At 42.3% G+C, this 26,974-nt stretch overlaps 1 protein-coding gene across 1 annotated transcript in view; it reads left to right on the plus strand.

Moving 5' to 3' along the window:
• The window catches only part of LOC141102802 (G-protein coupled receptor 22-like), a 271,406-nt gene that overhangs the window by 187,618 nt on the left and 56,814 nt on the right, over positions 1-26,974 (plus strand). Inside the window, exon 2 of the mRNA XM_073591817.1 lies at positions 18,410-18,583. The gene's annotated coding sequence lies outside the window, so the exon portion shown is untranslated. The remainder of the gene's footprint in view (positions 1-18,409; positions 18,584-26,974) is intronic.

The following is a 26,974-nucleotide window of genomic DNA, read 5'->3' on the forward strand; positions in this document are numbered from 1 at the left end:
ATCTTTCAGGAGGTAGAGTAATGTTTAATTTCATGCACATCCTATTTGGCCGTACAAAGTACTTTAATCACATTGGTAATACATAAGTCCTGACTTATCAGCAAGAGATTTGGGGTCAGTTGTGTCGTTGCCGGATGCTTAACCCTCGCGATTGGCAAGTGGAGCCAGGGATTTAACTCCTTTATAACCAAGGGGTTTTTTTTTTTCTAATTTTTTTTAACCACTTCAGCTCTTTTTATTTATTTATTTATTTATTTATTTTTTGCGCTATAATCAAAAAATTGCCGACAATTTTGAAAAAAAAAATAAATACATTTTTTATTTTCTGCTATAAAACATATTCAATAAAAAAAAAATTGAGAAAATCAAATTTCTTTATTAGGCCAATATGTATTCTGCTACATGTTTTTGGTAAAAAAAAAAAAAAAATCCCCATAAGCGTATATTAATTGATGTGCGCAAACGTTTTAGAGTCTACAAACTATGACATTTATTTATGGAATTTTTATTTTTTTTATTTAACCACTTCAGCTCCGGAAGGTCTTACCCCCCTTCACGACCAGGCCACTTTTTTGTGATACGGCACTGTGTTACTGCGGCCGAGTGACGTTGTACCCAAAAAAATTTTATGACATTTTTTTCCCCACAAATAGAGCTCTCTTTTCGTGGTATTTGATCACCTCCTCATTTTTATTTATTTGTTGTTTTTTTTTTGCGCTATAATCAAAAAATTGCCGACAATTTTGAAAAAAAATAAATACATTTTTTATTTTCTGCTATAAAACATATTCAATTAAAAAAAAAAAAAAAAATTGAGAAAATCAAATTTCTTCATTAGGCCAATATGTATTCTGCTACATGTTTTTGGTAAAAAAAAAAAATCCCCATAAGCGTATATTGATTGATATGCGCAAAAGTTTTAGAGTCTACAAACTATGACATTTATTTATGGAATTTTTATTTTTTTTATTTAACCACTTCAGCTCCGGAAGGTCTTACCCCCCTTCACGACCAGGCCACTTTTTTGTGATACGGCACTGTGTTACTGCGGCCGAGTGACGTTGTAACCAAAAAAAATTTATGACATTTTTTTCCCCACAAATAGAGCTTTCTTTTCGTGGTATTTGATCACCTCCTCATTTTTATTTATTTGTTGTTTTTTTTTGCGCTATAATCAAAAAATTGCTGACAATTTTGAAAAAAAATAAATACATTTTTTATTTTCTGCTATAAAACATATTCAATAAAAAAAAAAAAATTTAGAAAATCAAATTACTTTATTAGGCCAATATGTATTCTGCTACATGTTTTTGTCCCAACAAATAGAGCTTTCTTTTCGTGGTATTTGATCACCTCTGCGGTTTTTATTTTTTGCGCTATAATCAAATTAAAGGCCGTCAATTTCGAAAAAAAAAAAAAATTTACTTTCTGCTATAAAACGTATTCAATAAAAAAAAATTGAGAAAATCTAATTTCTTCATCAATTTAGGCCAATATGTATTTTGCTACGTTTTTGGCAAAAAAAAAAAAAAATCCCCGTAAGCATATATTGATTGATTTTCGCAAAAGTTTTAGAGTCTACAAACTATGGGATTTATTTATGGAATTTTTATTTACTTCTTTTTTTTTTTTTTTTAGTAGTAATGACGGCGATCAGCGACTTATAGTGGGACTGCAACATTGCGGCGGACAAATCAGACACTTTTGACGTTTTTGGGGGGGACCAGAGACATTAATACAGTGATCAGTGCTAAAAAATATGCACTGTCACTGTACTAATGACACTGGCTGGAAAGGGGTTAAACATCAGGGGCGATCAGAGGGTTAAATGTGTGCCTAAAATGTGCTTGGTTACTGTGGGGGAGGTGTTTGTAGTTTGGGGAGGCAGAGATCCGTGTCCCCGCTTTGCAGAAACAAAGGATCACAACCTTTCCATACTAACAGAATGGCAATCTGCCTTGTTTACATAAGCAGACCGCCGTTCTTCTGAATTCCCAAATGATCGTCAGGTCCCGGCGGACATAGAGTTCACCAGACCCCCTGATTAGCCCCTGCTGTGTCCAATCACAGCGGGAGCGGGACGCCAGTGGTGCGCGTGTGCGCCCCAGGCCCGGAAGTGCTGGATCACGTACTAGGCACGTGATCCAGCACAGGAGAGGCGCCTTGCCACCGTATATATATATATATATATATATACAGTATACAGTCGGCAAGTGGTCAAAGCTGCACATTTAAATTCCTCAATAGCCACAAAGTTCCCCAATAGCCACAAGAGATAAAAATCCACTTTGTGTTCACCAAATGCCTTTGCAAACCCAGATATTACCTTGTAAAAGTAGCAGTGACAACATCACTGTGCTGTACTTAGCCTAGGTAGCCTGTGCAGAGAGCAGAGCCGAGGGAAGGCCCTGGCTGACCACACCCACTACAGGCTGTCTGCCTGCAGGAAACTAGAGGAAGGGGCGGAGACAAGACCGGTCACCCTGCACAAGGAGAGAGAGCAGCAGTGAGCGGTCTTTATTACAGGAAGTCTCACACTGGATTACTGCACAGATCTGGAAGAAATACACAAAGCTGTTAACTTTCTCACTTGGCTCCCAGTGCCCCCTCGCCCTTTTCTGACACAGAAATACTCAGTTTCCAAGTGTTTCCGAGCCTTTCCGAGGCTTTCCGAGTTCAGCCGAGCTGTCCCCGAGTATTTCCGAGGCTCCCTGGCGCCTCCCCACCTCTGGCCACATGTAGTATTGCATGCAACAGAAGTCCATGCGGAACAAATTATCTTTGTTTCCATTGATTTCTATGAGGAAGCTCGCTTTGATATGAGATTGCTTTGGATTAGAAGCATTCTCCTGGAACAGATTATGCCCGTAATCCAAGGTTCCACTATATATATATTTTTTAAATCAAATTTTATTTTGAATTTTTTGCAAAAAACACATAGATATATACAAAGAGAGCTAACACATTAAAAAAAAAACAAAGGCAGAAACAGGCATTAACTGCAAACAGTAAAAGAAAAAAAAAAAGACTAATATTTGCTTTGTGTTTGGCCCTGTTGGTGACCATATATCCCCCCCCCCCAAAAAAAATTCCACCTTTTTTTTATAAGCCAATCCGGTGACTTTGCCTAGGCTGAATGATGTCATCAGTCTGCTGCAGGCAACTGACAGCATTGCCGCAGTTTCCCCTCCCCCAGTGATCAGACCGTAACATTGTAACATTGTAGCAAGTCACTGCAGAAGGGGCTGATCTGTGTCAAACATTCGTGAACACAACTGCACAGGCTTTAGGATTTAAATGACTGTATCATCTCTGAGTTGCAATCTCAGTTCAGGAAGTAAATGGTGACTCTAGATGATGCCTGAACAAAGAGTGTGTCGTCTTTCTAGAGTCTGTGGAAGTACTGTGACTACTGTCAGGGCCGTATTTAAGGCAGGGCAAAAGGGGCAGCTGCCCTGGGACCTGTCATTGTTGTGGGGCCCAAAGCAGCTGCCTCATACTTGCCAACTATCCGAGTTTAAATTCCCTCGTCCCTTGAGGTTTTAGTCCCGTGCTGTGTCCTGATATATCAGTGTGAAGTTCAGTTATTCCAGCTCTGCCCTATTGTTGTGTACAGATGACTCACCTGCAGACCCTGTGTTTACATGTAAATAACCATCATTGATATGTAAATAGCGGTGGCATTCATATGTAAATAGAGGCGGACCAGCAGCATTCATATGTAAATAGAGGCGGTATTCATATGTATATCATGTCCCCCTGAGGTCCCCCTTACATTGGTGGTCAGTGTAAATCCCTCCTTACATTAGTGTTTATTGTGTATGCTTCTATTACATTAGTGGTCAGTGTAAACCCCTATTACATTAGTGGTCAGTGTAAACCCCTATTACATTAGTGGTCAGTGAACACCCCATTACATTAGTGGTCTGTGTAAACCCCTATTACATTAGTGGTCAGTGAACACCCCTATTGCATTAGTGGTCAGTGTAAACCCCTATTGCATTAGTGGTCAGTGTAAACCCCTATTGCATTAGTGGTCAGTGTAAACCCCTATTACATTAGTGGTCAGTGTAAACCCCTATTACATTAGTGCTCAGTGTAAACCCCTATTACATTAGTGCTCAGTGTAAACCCCTATTACATTAGTGCTCAGTGTAAACACCTATTACATTAGTGGTCAGTGTAAACCCCTATTACATTAGTGGTCAGTGAACGCCCCTATTACATTAGTGGTCAGTGTAAACCCCTATTACATTAGTGGTCAGTGTAAACCCCTATTACATTAGTGGTCAGTGTATACCCCTATTACATTAGTGGTCAGTGAACACCCCTATTACATTAGTGGTCAGTGTAAACCCCTATTACATTAGTGGTCAGTGTAAACTAATATTACATTAGTGGTCAGTGTAAACCCCTATTACATTAGTGGTCAGTGTAAACCCCTATTACATTAGTGGTCAGTGTAAACCCCTATTACATTAGTGGTCAGTGTAAACCCCTATTACATTAGTGGTCAGTGTAAACCCCTATTACAATTAATGGCACTGCTGTGTATCTGCTAAAGGGCAGCACATTTCTGTGGAGTCAGGAGAGCTATTTTGTATTACACCTTAACATGACAACATATATCAGCTAGGTGTCCTTTAAAATGTGAAATCTCATGAAAGGCACAGAAGACAGGTTCACCTTTATAAAGGGCGCTCTAATCCTGAATGGTCGACCTTGTACGGAGCTCCGCTCCTCCGGCAATGACAAGGTTACTGCTGGGCCAGTGTGTAGAATTAATCTCAGGTTTTTAAAAAGCCAGAACTCCCATTAATCAGCGCCTTTGCACAAACCTCATCACTGCAATTCTTGCATAATTTATCCGCCCGACACCGGCAGAAACAAAAGGCCGCCGCTTGGCATCCAGCGTGTTAAACGACGAAATCAGCCGCTCCAGCCAGTCGCTGACCTTGGCCCCGGCGTGCCGGCGTTCAGAAACAAATTAATGAACACGGCCTCATGGAAGCCAGCCGAGGCGTAATTAGTGTGCAGTGAATTATGGGTGGGAGCCGAGACCGGCACCCTTCTCTGTGCTTGACTGGGTACAATGCACTCTGCTCGCTCTTTATTCAAACCGACAAATTACTTTTTTGCTCATTATAATGACGTTTGCAGGACTTCGTACCTTTAGTAGGCGGCTACCTGTCTGAGATTAATGGCTGAGTGCAATCAAAGAGTGCCCATCACAAGTACATATTACATACCATTCACATAACTATATGGTTACATAGTTATAGAGTTTTATAGTTACATAGTTTTATACTGTAGTTACATAGTTATAGAGTTACATAGTTTTATAGTTTTAAAAATACACAGTTTTATAGTTTTACAGTTATATAGTTACACAGTTTTATTGTTACATACTGTATTTTTATAGTTACTGTATATAGTTTCAAAGTTTTAAAGTTACATAGTTTTTTTAATCACTGTATATAGTTACATAGTTATAAAGTTTTATAGTTACATAGTTCTAAAGTTACATATTAATATAATTTTATAGGTACATAGTTTTATAGTTACATAGGTATATACTGTAGTTACATAGTTATAAAGTTTTATAGTTACATAGGATTATAGTTTTAAAGGTATATAGGTATATATTGTAGTTACATAGTTACATGGTTTCATAGTAATAGAGTTATATTTAGTTACATAATTTTATAGTTGCATAGTTATATGGTTTCATAGTTATATACTGTATTTACATCTTATTGGTACATAGTTGTATTGTTGCATACTGTAGTTTTGTAGTTTCTGTATATAGTTACAGTGTTACATAGTTAAGTTACATAGTTTAATAGTTACTGTATCTAGTTACATAGTTTTTAATAACTGTATATAGTTACATAGTTATAAAGTTTTATAGTTACATCATTTTAAAGTTACATTGGTACATCGTTTTAGAGTTACATAGTTTGTTTGTTTAAATAGTTTTATAGTAACATTGTAATATAGTTACATAGTTTTATACTTACTTAGTTTTATAGTTACATAGTTATAAAGTTACATGAAGTTACATGATTATAAAGTGTTATAGTTACATAGTTTTGAAGTTACATAGTAATATAGTTACAGTATCTCTCAAAAGTGAGTACACCCCTCACATTTTTGTAAATATTTTCTTCTATCTTTTCATGTGACAACACTGAAGAAATTACACTTTGCTACAATGTAAAGTAGTGAGTGTACAGCTTGTATAACAGTGTAAATTTGCTGTCCCCTCAAAATAACTCAACACACAGCCATTAATGTCTAAACTGCTGCCAACAAAAGTGAGTACACCCCTAAGTGAAAATTTTAAAATGGGGCCCAAAGTGTAAATATTTTGTGTGGCCACCATTATTTTCCAGCACTGCCTTAACCCTCTTGGGCATGGAGTTCACCAGAGCTTCACAGGTTGTCACTGGAGTCCTCTTCCACTCCTCCATGACGACATCACAGAGCTGGTGGATGTTAGAGACCTTGTGCTCCTCCACCTTCTGTTTGAGGATGCCCCACAGATGCTCAATAGGGTTCAGGTCTGGAGACACGCTTGACCAGTCCATCACCTTTACCCTCAGCTTCTATAGCAAGGCAGTGGTCATCTTGGAGGTATGTTTGGGGTTGTTATCATGTTGGAATACTGCCCTGCGGCCCAGTCTCCGAAGGGAGGGGATCATGCTCTGCTTCAGTATGTCACAGTACATGTTGGCATTCATGGTTCCCTCAATGAACTGTAGCCCCCCCAGTGCCGGCAGCACTCATGCAGCCCCAGACCATGACACTCCCACCACCATGCTTGACTGTAGACAAGACACACTTGTCTTTGTACTCCTCACCTGGTTGCCGCCACACACGCTTGTCATCATCTGAACCAAATAAGGTTATCTTGGTCTCATCAGACCACAGGACATGGTTCCAGTAATCCATGTCCTTAGTCTGCTTGTCTTCAGCAAACTGTTTGCAGGCCTTCTTGTACATCATCTTTAGAAGAGGCTTCCTTCTGGGATGACAGCCATGCAGACCGATTTGTTGCAGTGTGCAGCGTATGGTCTGAGCACTGACAGGCTGACCCCCCACCTCTTCAACCTCTGCAGCAATGCTGGCAGCACTCATACGTCTATTTCCCAAAGACAACCTCTGGATATGGCGCTGAGCACGTGAAAATACCCCTTCCATCCTACCCTATACCCCCAGCTTCCTGAAATGAAATGTGCCACTTATAGGTGGAAACAAATGTTTTTTCCCTTCCTGTATTAAGCTGTAATGTACTGCATTCACCTCCCAGACTGATTAATATGGCGAGATCTGTAAGCAGAAGGAATTATTCACTAGAACACTTTCATTACAGTCTTTATCTTTCTTATATTTTGTTTGTAATTTAATTACCTTGACATCTCTGCCTCTCTTTCTCTCTCTCGCTCTCATCGGTGCATTAAGCCAAGGCCTGCTTGCAGCATGCTAAAAAAAATTAGGATTAAATGACTGTACGAGACAAAATAATTTAATATAAAACCTAATTGTTAATACAAGCTTGCATCGTTGGACAAGTGTGTAAATAAAAACTCCGCAGTATATACTAATCTTGGTTAAGAATATACTAATCCTGGTTCTAAATGAGAAAAAAACAGCAGGAACAAAATCAACAATCATCAAGATACAGCCGGGCTCCAGCTGTCATTTGGAGCACCATTATATGGGAAGATTATATAGGTATTATATAGGTATAAGTAATCTTCAGAACTTTGTATAATTCTCCTTTAAGGGGGCGTGGCAGGGGGTGTGTCCTATGCCTACATACTTTTGGTAATAGGTGTTCCTGGTTCCCGTCTCAAAAAGTTAGGAGGTATGCAATCATCCAATCTATAGAGACCATGCACTTGATAAATAACTTAAACTGGGCTCTAGTAATTGTTATAGCCACTGTTATCCACATTGCCCATTTGTTACCCATGTACTGTTATGGTTGCCAATTTGTTTCCTGTGCATTTTTTTTTATACTTGCCTGTTTGTAGACCATGTATTGTCAGGATTCCTATTTTTTTACAACATATTGCCAGTGTTGTCTGTTTACGGGACCATATTATCACTGCTATTTAATCCCCAGAAGTGTGTTGCTAACAGACCATGCCCCTAAAATCTGCAATATACTTACAGTTTGCTGCTATGCTCTACATAGCCCCTTGTCCTAAACGGGGGCTACTATGTCAATTTCCTTTTTTTGGTTAGGGCTGTAGTTAGCTCAGACTGATTGTATAGTTTTTCATCTGGTTTTTCCCTAAGCCTAAAGAGGAAGTAAACCCTGATGGGTTTTACTTCCTCTTTATTTCCCTGCAAAGGTAAAGCATAATGGGCTACTATGCATTGCATAGTAGCCCGTTATGTGTCACTTACCTGAAACCGAAGCCTGCGATGTCACAGCTGTCCCCACTAACAACGAGCGTCCATCTTCACCCGTCTTCCTTCCGGGGCCATAACTCCAGCTCTGTGACTGGCCGTAGTCACGTGACGTCACTCCCGCGCATGCGCGGGAGCCACCATTTACGGCATGACCCCTTTAGAAACAGCACGATCTGCCCTTTCTAAAGTGCGCATGCGCCGTAGACATCAGCAAAGGGCTTTTTTGTAAATATCTTCTAAACCGTGGAGGTTTAGGAGATATTTTCAGCACCTACAGGGAAGCCTTAATATAGGCTTCCCTGTAGGTAAAAGTGGTTGTACAGGGTGTACAACCACTTTAAAGGGGTTGTAAAGGTAAAAGTTTTTTCACCTTAATGCATTCTATGCATTAAGGTGAAAAAACATCTGACAATACCGGCCCCCCTGTTTTACTTACCTGACCCCTCGAAAGTCCCGCGCTCTCCCCCGACATCCTCTTCGCCGCTCAGCCTGGCCGTTGATTGGTTACAGTGGATGGATTGAAAGCAGGGCAGCCACAGGCTCGCGCTGCTGTCAATCACATCCAATGACGCGGCACACCGGGGGGGTGGGGCCTAGTGATACAGTGAGCTGCTATGGCCGCCAGTTGTATCACGGGAGCGCGCCCGCAAGCACTCAACACCATGCGAGGGAGCTCACATGAAGGTGTTGAGTCCTTGCGGGGGGGAGCTGAGACAGCCGCCGAGGGACCCCAGAAGACCAGGTTCGGGGCCACTCTGTGCAAAACGAGCTGCACAGTGGAGATAAGTATAACATGTTTGTTATTTAAAAAAAAAAAAAGAATTTACCTTTAGTGATCCTTTAAGTTAGTTTGTGATTTCTCACTGTCGCCAGTAGATGTCGCTGGTATCACTGGTCATAGTATGAGATTTCCTTCAGCCAATCCAGTAGGAGGTTTATGCCACTGGTGCATGCTGGGTAAGGATGTAACTATTTGGGACAGTTCATGTGCTCGCTCTCTTTCCCTGGACTGAGGCCTAGGGAGGTGCTGTTGGATCAAGCTCTGCTGTTATGCCCAACAGCCTGTTTTAGGCCTAAACATGTGCTAAAGTTGCCCTGATGCTGTCCTGTTTGGTCTGGAGAAAGCTGTGCCAAGGAGGAGACCCAGGGGAGGCCCCTTGCCTGAGAGAGAGCCAGGAAGAAGGCTGGTCTCTCAGAAGGGTCTGGCGACTCTCTTGGAGGATGCACTTAAATTTGGGAATGTTCTTACAGTGTTGCTGGCTTAAAGGTTCTGACACTGTGAAGTTGGACATTGATCTGGATCTGGAGAATCTGTAAGTGATCTGCTACTGTATCTGAGACACCTAACCCTCACCTCCTTAACTGTTCAGCAATAAAACTTTAAAAAGACAAAAGAGACTGGAGCCCAATATCCCTTCTCTGTCCCTATATTTAAGCTATGGACTCGGCCCTAGGGTGAAATGCTAGCCAGCTCCTGGACTCTGTAGGTTCTATCCTGCCTTTGGGGTGTCAGAGGGGTGCTACATCTCCATGCTCAGATATTAGGCACCCCCCCCCCTCCCAGAATCTCAAGGACTTCCAAAAATTTTCAAAAGTTGGTGGCCACCTGACCATTACATACCTATATAAGCTTGTTTGATATCATTATTTTAAAACCATAAATATGCCCCCTTACGTCTGTGGCTATAACAGCCTCCACTCTTTTCTGGGAAGGCTTTCCACATGATTTTGGAATGTGTCTGTGGAAAATTGTGCCAATTCAACCAAAAGAACATTTTTAACACTCTATGGTCCAATTAACCCCAAAGGTGTTCAGTAGGGTTGAGGTCAGGGCTCTGTGCAGGACACTCAAGTTCCTCCACACCAAACTCATCAAATCATGTCTTTATGTAGCTGGCTTTCTACGCAGGGACACGTAGAAAAGTACCTTCCCCAAAACTGCCACAAGGTTGGACATTCTCAAAAATGTCTTTGTGTACAATAACATTATTAAAAGAACCTTTCTGTAGAAAAGCATGACCTGTTTAAAAATCCTTGATAATAGGCACTGCTTAGCAGATAATAATTTGGCATGGTTTTCACTCTTGAGGTAATACACAGATTTTCATAAAATGTCCTGAAGCAGGAAATTATTAATGTTTTTAGGTTCACTAGGGCCATAATCCAAACATTGGAGGCAAGATAGTTCCTTTAATACAGTCTTTCTCAACCTTTTCAACACAGAGAAACCCTAGAAATAACTTTCCAGGCTCAGGGAACCCCTATCTAAAGGTTAATACATCTAGAACTCATGATATATTGGTATGATGGTCAGTGGGAAGAATGATCCTTACACTTGTGGTCATTGGGAAGAATTACATCCTTACAGATAGCTAAAAAGATCAATGGTGTCAGTTATCTGAGAGGTAAAAATTGCTCAAGGAACCCCTAGCAACCTCTGGAGCAGGATTTCTCAACCAGGGTTCCTCCAGAAGTTGCTAGGGGTTCCTTGACCAATGAGCAATTTCTGCCTCTTAGATAAATTCCCACTGACACCATTGATCTTTTTAACTATCTGTAAGGGGGGCACGTGTGGTCATTGGGAAGAATGGCTCCCTTACAGATAGATAAAAAGATCAATGGTGTCAGTGGAAACTTATCTGAGAGACAGAAATTGCTCATTGCTCAAGGAATCTCTAGCAACCTCTGGAGGAACCCTATTTGAGAAACCCTGCTGCAGAGGTTGCTAGAGGTTCCTTGAGCAATGAGCAATTTCTGCCTCCCAGATGAGTTCCCAGTGACACCACTGATCTTTTTAGCTATCTGTAAAGGAGGAATTCTTCTCAATGACCACAAGTGTAAGGAGCATTCTTCCCACTATCTATCATAAGGATGTGCATGGAACCCTGGTTGAGAGACCCTGCTTTAATGATTTGTAACATTCAATGTGGGTACTGCTACTGCTGGAGAGATCTCTGTCCGTGAAAGTTCTCATTAATTCAGGTCATCATACATCTAATAGTAATTTGCCATTTCAACTGGACTTGTTCTGTAAAGCTAAAGACGTTTCATAGCTTGTCCAAGCCACTTCTTCGGTTCTCAACTGAAGTGTCTTGAACAAGCTATGAAAGTCTTCAACATTACAGAACAAGTCCTGTTGAAACTACCTACTATTATGCCATGTACACACGAGCGGAATGTCCGACAGAAAAAGTCCAACTGAAGCTTTTCATCGTCTATTCCGATCGTGTGTATGCCTCATCGGACTTTTATTTTTGAAAATTCTGACGGACCTAGAAATGGAACATGTTCTAAATATTTCCAACGGAACCAATTCCTATCGGGAAAACCGATCGTCTGTATGCTGTTCCGATGGACCAAAAACGACGCATACTCTGAAGCAAGTACAAGACGGAAGGTATTGGCTAGTGGCTATTGAACTTCCTTTTTCTAGTCCCGTCGTACGTGTTGTACGTCACCGCGTTCTGGACGGTCGGACTTTGGTGTGACCGTGTGTAGGCAAGACCGCTTGAGTGGAATTCCGTCGGAGTTCCTTGGGAGAAACCTTCGGAGTTTATTCCACGGCAAAACCGGTCGTGTGTATGCGGCATTAGATGATTATTATTCACTCTCTTTCTCCTTTTCTCTTGCCTATCTCCCTTCTACTGTATTGCTCACTTTACAAACCTCCTTCTTCTATCTGTTCTTCCTGGAAAATCAAATTCAATCACAGACTTTATAACACAGGGCCACCACCCTATAATCTCCCATATGGATAAGACCAAGTGACTGCCAAGACCCATTGGGTGGTGGGTTCTGGGGACCAATGTCATATACATGTAACATTGTGAGGACCACAATTGGTGCATAACCTCTTATTATGGTTACAATGTAACAAAGACTACTAACATTGATGTGTACCAAGTGTGGTCCTAACTGTCTACCATATTATGTGATATAGTTACTTTCATACTGCTGTGCTGGAGAGATTTCCTACAGTTTACTGTCTATATACTGAATACTACGTTACTGTGGAACTTTTTTTTTTTTTAATTTTGGCTGGAGTAAAGGAGGGTTATAAGGGGCGGACTGACCATTGAACCACTCAGGTACTGCCCGAGGGCCCTGGGCCACTAGGGGGCCCCATCAGGATTGCCAGCCTCAGTAAAACCAGGGACAGTATGTATAAATCTGTGTTTTTTTTACATCTGTCTGTGTATACTGTGTGTACATGTATGTATATACTGTGTGATTGTATACTGTGTGTGTATATACTGTGTGACCCCATAATCTCTGATTGCCTGGGGGCCCCATAATCTCCTATTGCCCGGGGGCCCCGTGAGTTATCAGTCCACCCCCGGTTATAACCCCTGTCAATTATTTTTTGCCATCAGTGTCCCATTGGGGGGGGGGATTTCCCTTCACATCCTGCCCAATAGCCAAAACAGGAAGTGAGAGGAAATTCTTCCCAAGTGAGGGAATCCCTGGTTGTCACCAGAACTAGTGTCCCTCATTGGAAGATTTATCCTCGATTACTGTTATGGTAACGACACAAAAATGTGGGATCTATTTTCACCTTCACTCTTGGTGATAATGGTAAATGGGACAAATAAAGAGGTTGGATCTCCCTATTGGGGGCACAGGCAGCAACAAGATCCTGATAGGTGCTCTAATCCGCCTCCACTCTGTCCAAATCTAAAAAGAACGTTTTGTCTTAAAGCGGAGTTCCACTTATTGTTGTGTTTATTAAAAGTCAGCAGCTGCAAAAAGTGTAGCTGCTGACTTTTAATAAACGCACACTCACCTGTCCCGCGGTCCAGCGACGCGGCCGCCCAAAACCGTCGCTCCTCTCCTCCGCCTCTCTGCGGCGCCGGCATTGCAAGTGTAGGCACCCGGCTGTGACAGCTTGCGGCTTCAAAGGCGGGTGCGCACTGGGGATGCGTGAGTCGTGCAATGCCTCCCTATTGGTCGGGCAATCTTCTGGGACCTGTGATGTTTTTTTTTTTTTGTTTTTTTTAAATCACCAATTTTTATCCACCCTGGTATCACCTGTGTACACAAGCCCTGCAGGTGAAGGACAGGAAACACAGAGAGGATCCAACCACTCAGGTGCCAGGTTTAATTTTCAAACACTCTTTAGAGACATAACAGCTGCATTTTGATTGGCTGTGGAACTGAAACCCTTCTGCTTAAAAGCCTAACCCCATTAGGAGTAATAAAGGAATTCCCACTTAGAAAAAAAACAGAATGGATTAGTGCGAATGCTATAAATTAGACCAGTTCTTTCAACGGTTTTGTCTGGGGAACTGCGTTCACGACTTTGCTAATTACCATTCAATATACATCAAACAAACTGCATCGTCTTGGCAGCTTGCGGGGAAGTTCCCACACTACGGATAACATTCACAGTTTGTGTTATCCTGACTTTTAGAGCATTTTGCTGAGTTGTTTTTCATTCATCTCTTATTTTACATCAGTGCTAATGACTGGCCTTTTTATTTTTGGCTTCTCTATTCCTCAGATCCTATTCACTTTCATATTTATTAAAGGAGATGTAAACCTAAATCACTAAAATTCCATATACTGTAAGCTATAAAAAATTATTGTGATTTTAAAAGTCATTTTTAAATATGCAGCTTTCATTAAAATTATGCCTGGTGATTAGGGTCGCCACCTTTTCTTCAAGTCAAACCCGAACACTTTAGCGGCGCACAGCAATTTTTTTTTTTATAATATTAACTATACATATATTTTGCTATTAAATAACATTTATAATCATATGAAGTTAATAAAACAAGAGTTCCCCTTTACTTCAGAGTCCACAGAGTTCCCCTTTACATCAAAGTCCACAGAGTTCCCTTTTACATCAAAGTCCACGGAGTTCCCCTTTACATCAAAGTCCACAGAGTTCCCCTTTACATCAGAGTCCACAGAGTTCCCCTTTACATCAGAGTCCACAGAGTTCCCCTTTACATCAGAGTCCACAGAGTTCCCCTTTACATCAGAGTCCACAGAGTTCCCCTTTACATCAGAGTCCACAGAGTTCCCCTTTACATCAGAGTCCACAGAGTTCCCCTTTACATCAGAGTCCACAGAGTTCCCCTTTACATCAAAGTACACAGAGTTCCCCTTTACATCAGAGTCCACAGAGTTCCCCTTTACATCAGAGTCCACAGAGTTCCCCTTTACATCAGAGTCCACAGAGTTCCCCTTTACATCAGAGTCCACAGAGTTCCCCTTTACATCAAAGTCCGCAGAGTTCCCCTTTACATCAGAGTCCGCAGAGTTCCCCTTTACATCAAAGTCCACAGAGTTCCCCTTTACATCAGAGTCCGCAGAGTTCCCCTTTACATCAAAGTCCACAGAGTTCCCCTTTACATCAAAGTCCACAGAGTTCCCCTTTACATCAGAGTCCACAGAGTTCCCCTTTACATCAAAGTCCACAGAGTTCCCCTTTACATCAGAGTCCGCAGAGTTCCCCTTTACATCAAAGTCCACAGAGTTCCCCTTTACATCAGAGTCCACAGAGTTCCCCTTTACATCAGAGTCCACAGAGTTCCCCTTTACATCAGAGTCCACAGAGTTCCCCTTTACATCAGAGTCCACAGAGTTCCCCTTTTACATCTGAACTTGCAGCGTTCCCTTTCACTGTAAGGGAGGATTCTGCAGACTCTGATGTAAGGGAGAACTCTGGGGACTCTAACATAAGGGATGCTCTGGGAACCCTGATTTAAGGGGGAACACTGAGAACTCTGGTGTATGTAGAGGAGTCTGATGTAAGGGGGGGGCACTGTGCCCTTTGGTGTAGAGGGGAACTCTGATATAAGGGGTGCTCTAGGAACCCTGATATACCTTAGTGTACTCACTCAGAGGCAAGAGAGAGAAGGGGGTGACTTCACTCAGAGGGGATGGATGGTGAGCTCACTCACCCCTTGGCAGTCAGCACCTCTCATCCAGATGTTTCTGAGGCTGCTGCACTTCAAATTTCCGGCCCCCACTTTCCTTTTCGGAGGCACAGCGCCGAGGAATGGAGTGTGGGCAGACACAGAAGGGTAGGGGCGGGAGGAAAAGGTGCAGATCGAGCCCTCTCTCCTCTGTTGGGGGGGGGGGGGATTGTTAGTGCTGGCTTTGAGAGGTGTGAAAGAGTGTAACAGACATTCTCGGCTTAGACAACTGCAGCCAGCAACCCTGCTGGGAAGCCATAGTCCAGTCTGAATAATGTGTCCGGGTTTCAGGCAGTCTGAAACCCGGACGCATGATTCCAAACCCGAACTGTCCGGCTGAATCCCGGACAGGTGGCGACCCTACAGTCGATCCTGCCATGTTTAGACTCTTCCCTGGTATAGAGTGACAACACTCTGTCCTTGTCTACCAATTTTGGTCCCGTGTTGTCACCTGGTCACATGGGCTTTTGGTGGAGATTACAAGCGGAGCTTTCAGTACACCTTATAAATGACGTGGTTAACCATGTACTGTACATATACGGTGGCAAAGCGGCTCGCGTTGGATCATGTACCTAGTACGTGGTTCAACACTTCCGGGTTGAGGGTGCGCAGGCGCGCCACCGGCAGCCCGTTAAAGGCAGGATAACAAAAAATGCAAGATAGCCTCTTGCCACTAGGTGGACTTTACTGGCACACACATGAGACAGACTTCATATTTATATAAAATGATCAAAACTTTATTGTACAATTGTTAAAATATCACACATATAACATAATTTAACCATTAAAACACAATAGTATCACTGTAATAAGGCGGCTCTCCTGCACTGGATCATGTACATAGTACGTGATCCAGCACTTTCGGATTGAATAAAACAGTGAGAGACAGAATAACAACAAAAATATCCAGATAAACGCATTTCAAAAAAGTTTTAAATTGATTTGCATTTTAATGAGTGAAATAAGTATTTGACCCCTTTGCAAACATGCCTTAATACTTGGTGACAAAACCCTTGTTGGCAATCACAGAGGTCAGACGTTTCTTGTAGTTGGGCACCAGGTTTGCACACATCTCAGGAGGGATTTTGTCCTCCTCCTCTTTGTAGATCCTCTCCAAGTCATTAAGGTTTTGAGGCGGACATTTAGTAACTCGAACCTTCAGCTCCCTCCACATATTTTCTATGGGATTAAGATCTGGAGACTGGCTAGGCCACTCCAGGACCTTAATGTGCTTCTTCTTGAGTAACTCCCTTGTTGCCTTGGCCGTGTGTTTTGGGTCATGGTCATGCTGGAATACCAACCACAACCCGTTTTCAATGCCCTGGCTGAGGGAAGGAGGTTCTCACCCAAAATTTGATGGTACATGGCCCCGTCCATCGTCCCTTTGATGTGGTGAAGTTGTCCTGTCCCCTTAGCAGAAAAACACCCCCAAAGCATAATGTTTACACCTCCGTGTTTGGCGGTGGGGATGGTGTACTTGGGGTCATAGACAGCATTCCTTCTTCTCCAAACACGGCGAGTTTAGTTGATGCCAAAGAGCTTGGTTTTGGTCTCATCTGACCACAACACTTTCACCCAGTTCTCCTCTGAATCATTCAGATGTTCATTAGCAAACTTCAGACCTTCCTGTACATGTGCTTTCTATAGCAGGGGGAACTTGTGGGCGCTACAGGATTTCCGTCCTTCACAGCGTAGTGTGTTACTAATTGTTTTCTTGGTGACTATGGTCCCAGCTACCTTGAGATCATTGACAAGATTCTCCTGTGTAGTTCTGGGCTGATTCCTCACCGTTCTCATAATCAATGAAACTCCACGAGGTGAGATCTTACATGGAGCCCCAGACTGAGGGAGATTGACAGTTATTTTGTGTTTCTTCCATTTGCAAATAATCACTCCAACTGTTGTCACCCTCTCACCAAGCTGCTTGGCGATGGTCTTGTAGCCCATTCCAGCCTTGTGTAGGTCTACAATCTTGTCCCTGACATCCTTGGAAAGCTCTTTGGTCTTGGCCATGGTGGAGAGATTGGAATCTGATTGATTGATTGATTGCTTCTGTGGACAGGTGCCTTTTAGACAGGTAACAAGCTGAGATGAGGAGCACTTCCTTTAAAAGAGTGCTCCTCATCTCAGCTTGTTACCTGGGAGCCATAAATCTTGCTGATTGATAGGGGATCAAATACTTATTTCACTCTTTAAAATGCAAATCAATTTATAACTTTTTTTAAATGCGTTTTTCTGGATATTTTTGTTATTATTCTGTCTCTCATTGTTAAAATAAACCAACCATTAAAATTATAGACTGATCATTTACTTGTCAGTGAGCAAATGTACAAAATCAGCAGGGGATCAAATACTTTTTTCCCCCTCACTGTATATTATATAAAAATTGTATTCTTATTAAAAAATGCATAATGATGGAGGAGTAAACACCCTTTTAAAAAAAGGGGGAAGGGGGAGAAAAAAAGCAGTGTATATCAAATTATTATTGATAGTATTAAGATAAGCCAACGCGTTTCAGGGGAAATACCCGGACTAACATTCCTGCATCATGAAGTTTTGTATTAGGGCCTCCTCAACGCTCACCTCAAAGCTTTCTACTTACTGTATGCCCTCTTTTGAGACTATCAGAGCGGAAGCAGCCCAAGGTCGGAACAAGGTTTAGCCTACTCTGCTCATTCATTCTTCGTCAGCCCCTTTGAAAAAGGACTCATTCTGGGATTAAATTCAAAAGCACCGATATCCCGTATCTATCAGTCCAGCGCTCCAGAGCAAGCGGTGTGCTTTTCAAAGCTCTATTTTCAACATCGAGCTGATATGTACGAGAAAAGAAAAAAGAAAAACATCATTCTGCTTATTATGAGCCATTCCTATCACATTATGAGGCAAGCTGGTATCTTCATGGAGCTAGAACAGGTTTCATAAATATTGTATGCGGGTGATTAGACGAGCCACGCTATGTAAATATCACAAACACAATGCAGAATTTACTGAAAGCACCAACCTGTGATGTTGGCAAGCCATCCCACGTCTCCTTAAGCCGCGTTCTCTGTTCTGTTTCGCAGGCTCACAAGTTCATTGGCCGTCCTACGAGTCCGTCCCATGTCTTTATTGCCGGCTGATGGGTGTCGGAAGGTGGGATCTCCTCCATGTCTACCGTGTGCACCGATATACAGTCTTCCAGCTTCCTCCTCCCCAGAATCTGCTCTCCAGACGTATGAATGTGTCTAAACCTTCAGGTAAGTCTAGTGGACTCTTCTCTGACTAGGCATGAGTACAATTTCGAGAGTTTGGTTATGGCCACATTTTTAGCGAAAACTGTGAGATTTTGATGAAATGCATTATCAGAATCAAAGCAGAAGGAGGAAAAAAACACACGCCATACTGCTTATTATGGATGTTTTGTTTCTATAGGTGAACTACCAAAACAGTACCAATTGCAGAACAGGCAAGGTTGGCGATAATACATACATTGCTGAAAAAGTGTTGGTAAGATGTGAGTGCAATGTGTATGAGAACAAGCAGTATGTGCAGGAGAGGAGTGTGGAGGGTATTGTAGTAGGCAGTATGTACAGGAGAGGAGTGTGGAAGGTATGACAGTGGACAGTATGTACAGAAGAGGAGTATGGAGGATATGACAGTGGGCAGTATATGCAGGGGAGGATTATGCTGGGTATGACAGTGGGCAGTATGTGCAGGAGAGGAATATGGAGGGTATGACAGTGGGCAGTATGTGCAGGAGAGGAATATGGAGGGTATGACAGTGGGCAGTATGTGCAGGAGAGTAGTGTGGAGGGTATGACAGTAGGCAGTATGCGCAGGAGAGGAGTATGGAGGGTATGACAGTAGGTGGTATGTGCAGGAGAGGAGTATGGTGGGTATGACAGTGGGCAGTATGTGCAGGGGAGGAGTATGGAGGATATGACAGTGGCCAGTATGTGCAGGGGAGCAGTATTGAGGGCATAACAGGGGTATGTGAGGATATATGCGGGGGAGGGGGGTATGAAGGGTATGACAGGCGTATGTGAGGGTATGTGCATGAGAGGGGTATGGAGGGTATGACAGTGGGCAGTATATGCAGGAGAGGGGTATGATGGGTATGACAGTGGGCAGTATGTGCAGGAGAAGAGTATGGAGGGTATGACAGTGGGCAGTATGTGCAGGAGAAGGGTATGGAGGGTATGAAAGTGGTCAGTATGTGCAGGAGAGGAGTATGGAGGGTATGACAGTGGGCAGTATGTGCAGGAGAGGGGTATGATGGGTATGACAGTGGGCAGTATGTGCAGGAGAAGGGTATGGATGGTATGACAGTGGGTAGTATGTGCAGGAGAGGGGTATGGAGCTATGACAGTGGGCAGTATGTGCAGGAGAAGGGTATGGATTGTATGACAGTGGGCAGTATGTGCAGAAGAGGAGTATGGAGGGTATGACAGTGGGCAGTATGTGCAGGAGAGGGGTGTGGAGGGTATGACAGTGGGCAGTATGTGCAGGAGAGGGGTATAATGGGTATGACAGTGGGCAGTATGTGCAGGAGAAGAGTATGGAGGGTATGACAGTGGGCAGTATATGCAGGAGAGGGGTATGGAGGGTATGACAGTGGGCAGTATGTGCAGGAGAGGAGTATGGAGGGTATGACAGTGGGCAGTATGTGCAGGAGAGGGGTATGGTGGGTATGACAGTGGGCAGTATGTGCAGAAGACAAGTGCCAAGGGTATAATATTCAATATTGGGACAATTTTATAAAAATACTTTGAAGTCTATGCAGAAGGGGAAAGTATTTTTTTTTATATTTAGGGCTCATTCAGATGGGCGATTAGTCCTGTCCTCCATGCAGAGTCGCTGGCAAACATTTTTTCCTCTTTCAACACATCAACTTCAGGGACATGTTTACTTGCTGCCCAATATATCCCACCGATTTTCAGATGCCATTGTATTGAAATAATCAATGTTAGCTACTTAACCTGTCAGTGGTTATAAAGTTATGGCTGATCGGTGTAAATGACCATGCAGACACTTCTTGCACAGACATATTTTGCCGCTGTCACAGTCGTCCTGAGCAAGAACTATTGGCTACTGGATCAAGTTCATGTAGATAGGCTGAAGCTACTGTAAAGTTAAAAACGTGAAACTCCATAGCAAGAGCAGATAATCCCAAGGAGCTTACATTCTTCCCATGCACTGGCATACCTACAGCCATAGCTGCTATGGGGCCAGAGGGTCCTTATCGCCTTCAGAGAATGAGCTACCATACAAATTACAAATGATCAGGCTGGCTGGAATGGGGGCACCCAGTTTCTAATAACTCCATATAAAGCCCGGGGATTCACACCAATGCAGTTTGCTTTTGATCTGTTTCTACGGTGCTTTTTGCAGTGCGTTTCTGCATGCCCATGTTTTACATTTTTTATGCTTTTGTTTTGGGTTTTTTGGCCAATTTGTTGTTGGGCAGATTAAATACTACAAAACGCAAATCGCGTCAAAATTGCAGTAAAATTGTAGCAAAAAAAATCCACTAAATGCATTTCTGCAGCTTCTCCATTCAAGTCTACTGAACCAAAAATGCAGCGTTTTGCGTTTTAAGGTCCCTGACCCTTTCCAAAAAATGCAGCACCTGAAAAAAGCATAGATGTGAGCGTGTCCCATGGGAAACCATATTAAATGAACTGTAGTGCGTTTCTGCAAAAAGCACTAAAAATTAGGTGTGAACCAGGCCCAAGGCAGGATTTTATAAGAAAATAAAAAAAGTAGAAATCTTCAAGTTTTACAGTAATAACAAAAAAAATGTTTTTTTTCACCCGGCGGTGGCATTTCGGGAGTTAATTAAACGCCTCCTCTGTCCTAGTCATAGGACGGCCCCGCCTGGATTTACGGCTTAATAACCGTTCAGTTTTCTTCCTTTTATCTTTACATGAAAGCTGGTGGAGTCCCCGGTGATGTTATAAAAGAAATGCGTTTGACTGATTGCCAGCTTCTGCAGAGAACTCCCCCCACCGCCGGCAAACTCAACCGCCAGAGATGGGGTGGGGGGGGGGTAACATTCCACGTGCGGCATTCTGAAGGGGCAAACATGTTCTCTTTATACCTAGATATGCCAATTTTATTATATTTATCATACGGCTAGTTATAGATGGAATCTGCTAAAATTCAGACTTTATTCTTTGAAGTGAGGTCCCAAAAACATTAAGGCTGACCTTCCATGAAATTACAAGGTCCGGTATTTGACTAGAAGCAAGAGTTGTGCAGGAGGAAGAGAGAGAGAGCAATAGTCTGCAAGCAAGAGTTGTGCAGGAGGAGATTGGAGAAGTGTCATACCTCCCAGCATTTTAAGATGGGAATGAGGGACACCTACTTGCAAACGTATGTGGGCATAGGACACGCTCCCTGTCACGCCCCCTTAAAGGAGAATTAACCCCAAAAAAAAGATTAATTAAATCCACAAGTGTTTTTTTTTTACCACTGCCATTCCTTTATATTGGCTTTTAAAATGTACAAATACAGCAATTTAGAAATTGGATGAAAGGTTTAGCGCTGGGAAACACTATTTGAAAGCTAAAAAGTGCATTTTATAAACATCTACCCTGTTTCCCCGAAAATAAGACCTAACGTGATTGTCGGTGATGGCTGCAATATAAGCCCTACCCCCCAAATAAGCCCTACCCTGTTTCCCCGAAAATAAGCCCTACCCTGAAAATAAGACCTACAAGGACTTTAACTAGGGCTTATTTGGGGGGTAGGGCTTATATTGCAGCCATCACCGACAATCACGCTAGGTCTTATTTTTGGGAAAACAGAGTATATATATATATATATATATATATATATATATATATATCAGACCAAAATGAGGGACAAATGAGGAGGAATAAGGGACAGAGGGACATTGCTCCAAATCAGGGACAGTCCCTCGAAATTAGGGACAGTTGGGAGTTATATAGATAAAAGGGGATTTTGCGAGCCACAATGGTATATTGCCTCAAATGTGGAAATCACCTAGCTGTCCGCGCAGAACGCATTTCATATGCCGTGCAATACAATGTATACGAAAGATACGCTGCGCTAAGGTGAAAATATCAATCTGAAGATTATTAATGCATAAGAGGTATACTGAAAATACCGCATAAGCGGCTTATCCAGCCACAGCAAGGCACAAAGGATATATATATATATAAAACAAGTGATTTTAAAATGCAATTTGTAAATAATATACTAGATGTATACCATTAGAATGAGAGTAGAGATTACCGAGCTACTACCTGTATATATAATGGATGAAAAAATCATTTATATAGTCTGAAATTTACCGTGAAAAAAAAAAAAAAAATTTAAATATATCACAGTGATAAGTGCAAAATACAACAAAGTGCCGAGTGCCACACAATGAGTGTGAATATCAAATCCAAGATGTGGTACGTGATTATTAAAGTCCAATATATGAAAGAAATGCACATAAAGTCCATAAAAACAGTCCATAAAAAATCCAACGTGCGTGCATTTATCTTAGTGCTTAGTGCTCAGAATCCCATGCTCAAGTGCCATCCAGTGACCCCCCCCGGGGACAGCCGCTCACCTCAGAGCGTGCGACTCAGCTGTGAGACTGAGATCCCATGGCTCAGTGATAAAATCCAGATACACAGTTTATAGCAGAAACTCCACAGTTAGGAATAAAGGAAAAGAAAAACTGGATAGTGTGATATCGTTTTTAAATATTTATTACATTAAAAGCTCCCTGCATTAGGGTACTCACATTTGCAAGGTGCGTGAGTGCACCAATCTGATAACAGTCTCCAAAGTTTGCCTCAAAGTTTGCCTGTCAGGAGGGATCGCATCTCAGTGGAGTGAATGGCTCCGTGCTCCGTCCTGGCCCTTCCCCTACGCGTGTTCCACACAGGGTCACGTGTCTTCATCAGGGGGATTGTGTACATAGTTGTCCCAATTGATTGATATACAATCCACCTAATTGATTGAGATACAATCTGCTTGGCATCTCATAATTCCCTTACCCCATCCAAGTTAAATTCCCTAATAAAAACAACAAAACAAGCACATGGACTGTTTTCTGCCTGAGAGTGACTGAGAAGTGAACGCCGGGCTGGGCAGGGTGACAGATGGGCCACATCACTTAGCAGCCCCTACGAGGGGTACCACTAGAGCTACATAAGGGTTAAAAAATATATAACATTGGGAGGAAAAAAAATTTACTTCTTACCTCCCTGGGCAAGAGTGACATCCAGGGCTTTTTTTCTCAAACAATAGGTGGTGGAACGTAACCATGGCCCCACAAGACCCCTCCCCCCACCCACACACACCCTCCAAATCACATCAGATAGTGGGTGTGTTCAGTCAAATTTCACGAAAACAGTAGGAGGGTCTTAAAGGGGCATTAAATACCAGGATTGCATTACATACAGAGTGCAGAGCTGTCACTTGTAAACACAGAAACCAGACTTCTGTGTTTACAAGTGATTGTGGTGAGCAGGCACCAAAGGGTCTGAGCCAGAGGTGGTGGAGCTGAGTTCCACCAAGTACCCCCCTGAAAAAAAGCCCTGGTGACATCACTGGACCGTCTCACGGGATCATCTACCAAACACTACAATATCAGAGTGAAAGTTTTAAAATATTGTTACATAGTGATAAGATTTCATGCATAATCACACCAAGACAACATTGAAAAAGTAGAATGGCCAAAAAGGACGCAATTAATTTGGGACCGTTTTGCATGGGCCTGCGGCTGCCGCCATTTACAAAAACAAGTGTACTGTCTCTTTAAATTTTGAGCTTAGCTGTTACCAGGTAAAATGTAAGTGGTCGATTGAACAGCTTGTGACGTTCTGGAAAGTTCTGCATCTTATTTGGACCAGTTGTTGGCAGATGTTCTGCTGGACGATTTGCAGTTGGCTGGACCCTTGACTTTGAGCTCCCCCCCCCCCACTCTGTTGTGGGGAACTTTATTCATTTGAAATTATGCTCGAGCCCTATGACTGAGCGGTTTTGCTATTAATGTATTGCAACCGTCCCTGATTTCGAGGGACTGTCCCTGATTTGGAGCAATGTCCCTCTGTCCCCCTTTCCCCCTCATTTGTCCCTCATTTTGGTCTGATCTATATAGATGTATATAAAATGCACTTTTTATCTTTCAAAAAGTGTTTCCCAGCGCTAAACCTTTCATCTGATTCCTAAATTGCTGTATTTGTACATTTTAAAAGGAATAGTAGTGGTTAAAAAAAAAAAAAGCTATTTTGGATTTAATTAACCTTTTTTTGCTAGTAGGTGTCCCTCATTCCCATCTCAAAATGTTGGGAGGTATGGCAGTCTGCTCACATAATTTGTAATAAAAACATCTTTGCCATTCTGAAGCTTCCCTCCAGCCATTTTGCATATTTTATATATACAGGGATTCTGTACTTGCCAAAGATGCTGCAGAAATCTCCCTCCACTGAGCCTGGCTGCAGCCATTTTAACTGTGGGCAGCTGAAGCTGCTGCCTGTTCACTTCCTGGATTTACACAGACACACAGAGGCACACCTCCAGCTCTGCAGCTCTCATTGGCCCTCTTATGACTCATTCCCCCCCCTTCCTGGAAAACTCACGAGAGTGAGAGAGAGAGAGCTATGCATATCATAAGCCTAGGCTAATGACCAGACAAAAAAAAGAAAGTGGGCTGTGTAAGGGATTTACTGGCAGAAAAAAATGTTTTACTATCCAAAAGGTAAAACAACAACAAGGGCAGAAGATATAATAGATGGAAAGATGAAAAAATGACTGAAGGTCCACTTTAAATCCAAGTTTTGGTCTTTATTTAAAGACCACCCCATAGCAGTTTTACTGCTACAAGGCAGAGGCTCTCCTATGGAGAATCATGTATATATATGTTATCCTGCCTGTTAGCGGCGTCCACTCACCTGCTGCCCCCACGTCCCTCACCTTGTTGTGTCACTGCCCCATCACCAGCCGTCCCATTAAAGTGAATGGGACTGTTGGTGAGTCACCAGCGGGTCAGAGGAGGAGCCAACAGGGGGTCAGAGGAGGAGCCAACAGCGGGTCAGAGGAGGAGCCAACAGCGGGTCAGAGGAGGAGCCAACAGCGGCTCAGAGGAGGAGCCGCTGTGGGACAGAGGTGATAGTTTCTCTTTAAAAATTATGATTGTTGTGTTTATCAAATTTCTTTAAACTGTCTAAAAAGCAAAAAAAAAAAAAATGATGATTTAAATCCAGCCTTTTTACTAGTGATTTAAATCAAATTCACCCTGTCTGGCAGTAATCAGGCCTGGGTGTGGCAAGTGAAATTTAACTCAGCTTTCCAAAAAATTGTGGTTAATCAGCAGTCCATCATTCGTGATTCAGCATGGGAGGGGGGCAATTACTTTTTCACATAGAGCCAGGCAGGTTTGAACAGCTTTTTTTTCCCTTAATAAATGAAATAATAATTTAAAAACTGCATCTTGGATTTACTCGGGTTATCTTTGTGGAATATTAAAATTTGTTTGATGATCTGAATCATTAAGTGTGAGAAATATGCAAAGAAATAAAAATCAGGAAGGGGGCAAATACTTTTTCACAGCACTGTATATGTTTGAATTTGGTCAGGTAAATCTGAAATATTACATATGACTTTAATAATTGCAGTTTACAGCCAGAAGTTGTAACTATTGGATTTGCTTTTTTTTCCATTTATTTATTTTTTTATTTACCAGGCTACTCTTAACTGCTTTGCTAAAAAGCTAAGTGGCTGAAGTTAATATTATAAAATCATCCTCCTGTTCTCACCTCTCATCCTCTTCAATGCTGCATATAATAAGCTAGTTAGGTTATTCACTTGTCCTTATCAGGGTGTACAAGAGCCACAGTGCATTCGGAAAATACTCACAGCGCTTCACTTTTTCCACATTTTGTTATGTTACAGCTTTATTCCAAAATGGATTGAATTCATTATTTTCCTCAAAATTCTAAAAATAATCCTCCACAATGACAAGGTGAAAGAAGTTTGTTTGAAATCTTGGCAAATTTCTAAAAAATAAAAAATGAAAAAAATCCCATGTACAGAAGTATTCACAGCCTTTGCTCAATACTTTGGTGAAGCCCCTTTGGCACCAATTACAGCCTCAAGTCTTTTTGAGTATGATGCTACAAGCTTGGCACCAGGGGCGCTGCTAGGTCTACAAAAGATCTGGGGCTAGATCCCATAGCAACGTAGTAAAGAAAGTCATACGCTTGGGCGGGGATACACATGTATATAATATACGTGTCTGTGTGTATATATCCCCAGAGAGCCCCCTCCTTTACATTAGGATCCCCAGAGAGCCTCCCCGTTAAACCAGGGTCCCCAGAGAGCCCCCCTCCTGCATCAGGGTCCCCAGAGAGCCTCCCCTCCCCTTGGGGACCCCTGCAGAGACTCGGGGCTATGGGCCCAAGATTCGGGGCTATAGCCCCAAAAGCCACCCCCTAGCGACGCCACTGCTTGGCACACCTATTTTTGGACAGTTTCTCCCATTCTTTTTTGCAGGACCTCTCAAGCTTCTTTAGGTTGGATGGGGAGCGTCGGGTGAACAGCCATTTTCAGATCTCTCCAGCGATGTTCAATCGGGTTTTTATTATTGTTATTGTTATTTATTATTATTTATTCATTACGTTCCA

The sequence above is a fragment of the Aquarana catesbeiana genome, linkage group LG07 (genome assembly GCF_042186555.1).
Source record: "Aquarana catesbeiana isolate 2022-GZ linkage group LG07, ASM4218655v1, whole genome shotgun sequence".
Taxonomy (NCBI): domain Eukaryota; kingdom Metazoa; phylum Chordata; class Amphibia; order Anura; family Ranidae; genus Aquarana; species Aquarana catesbeiana.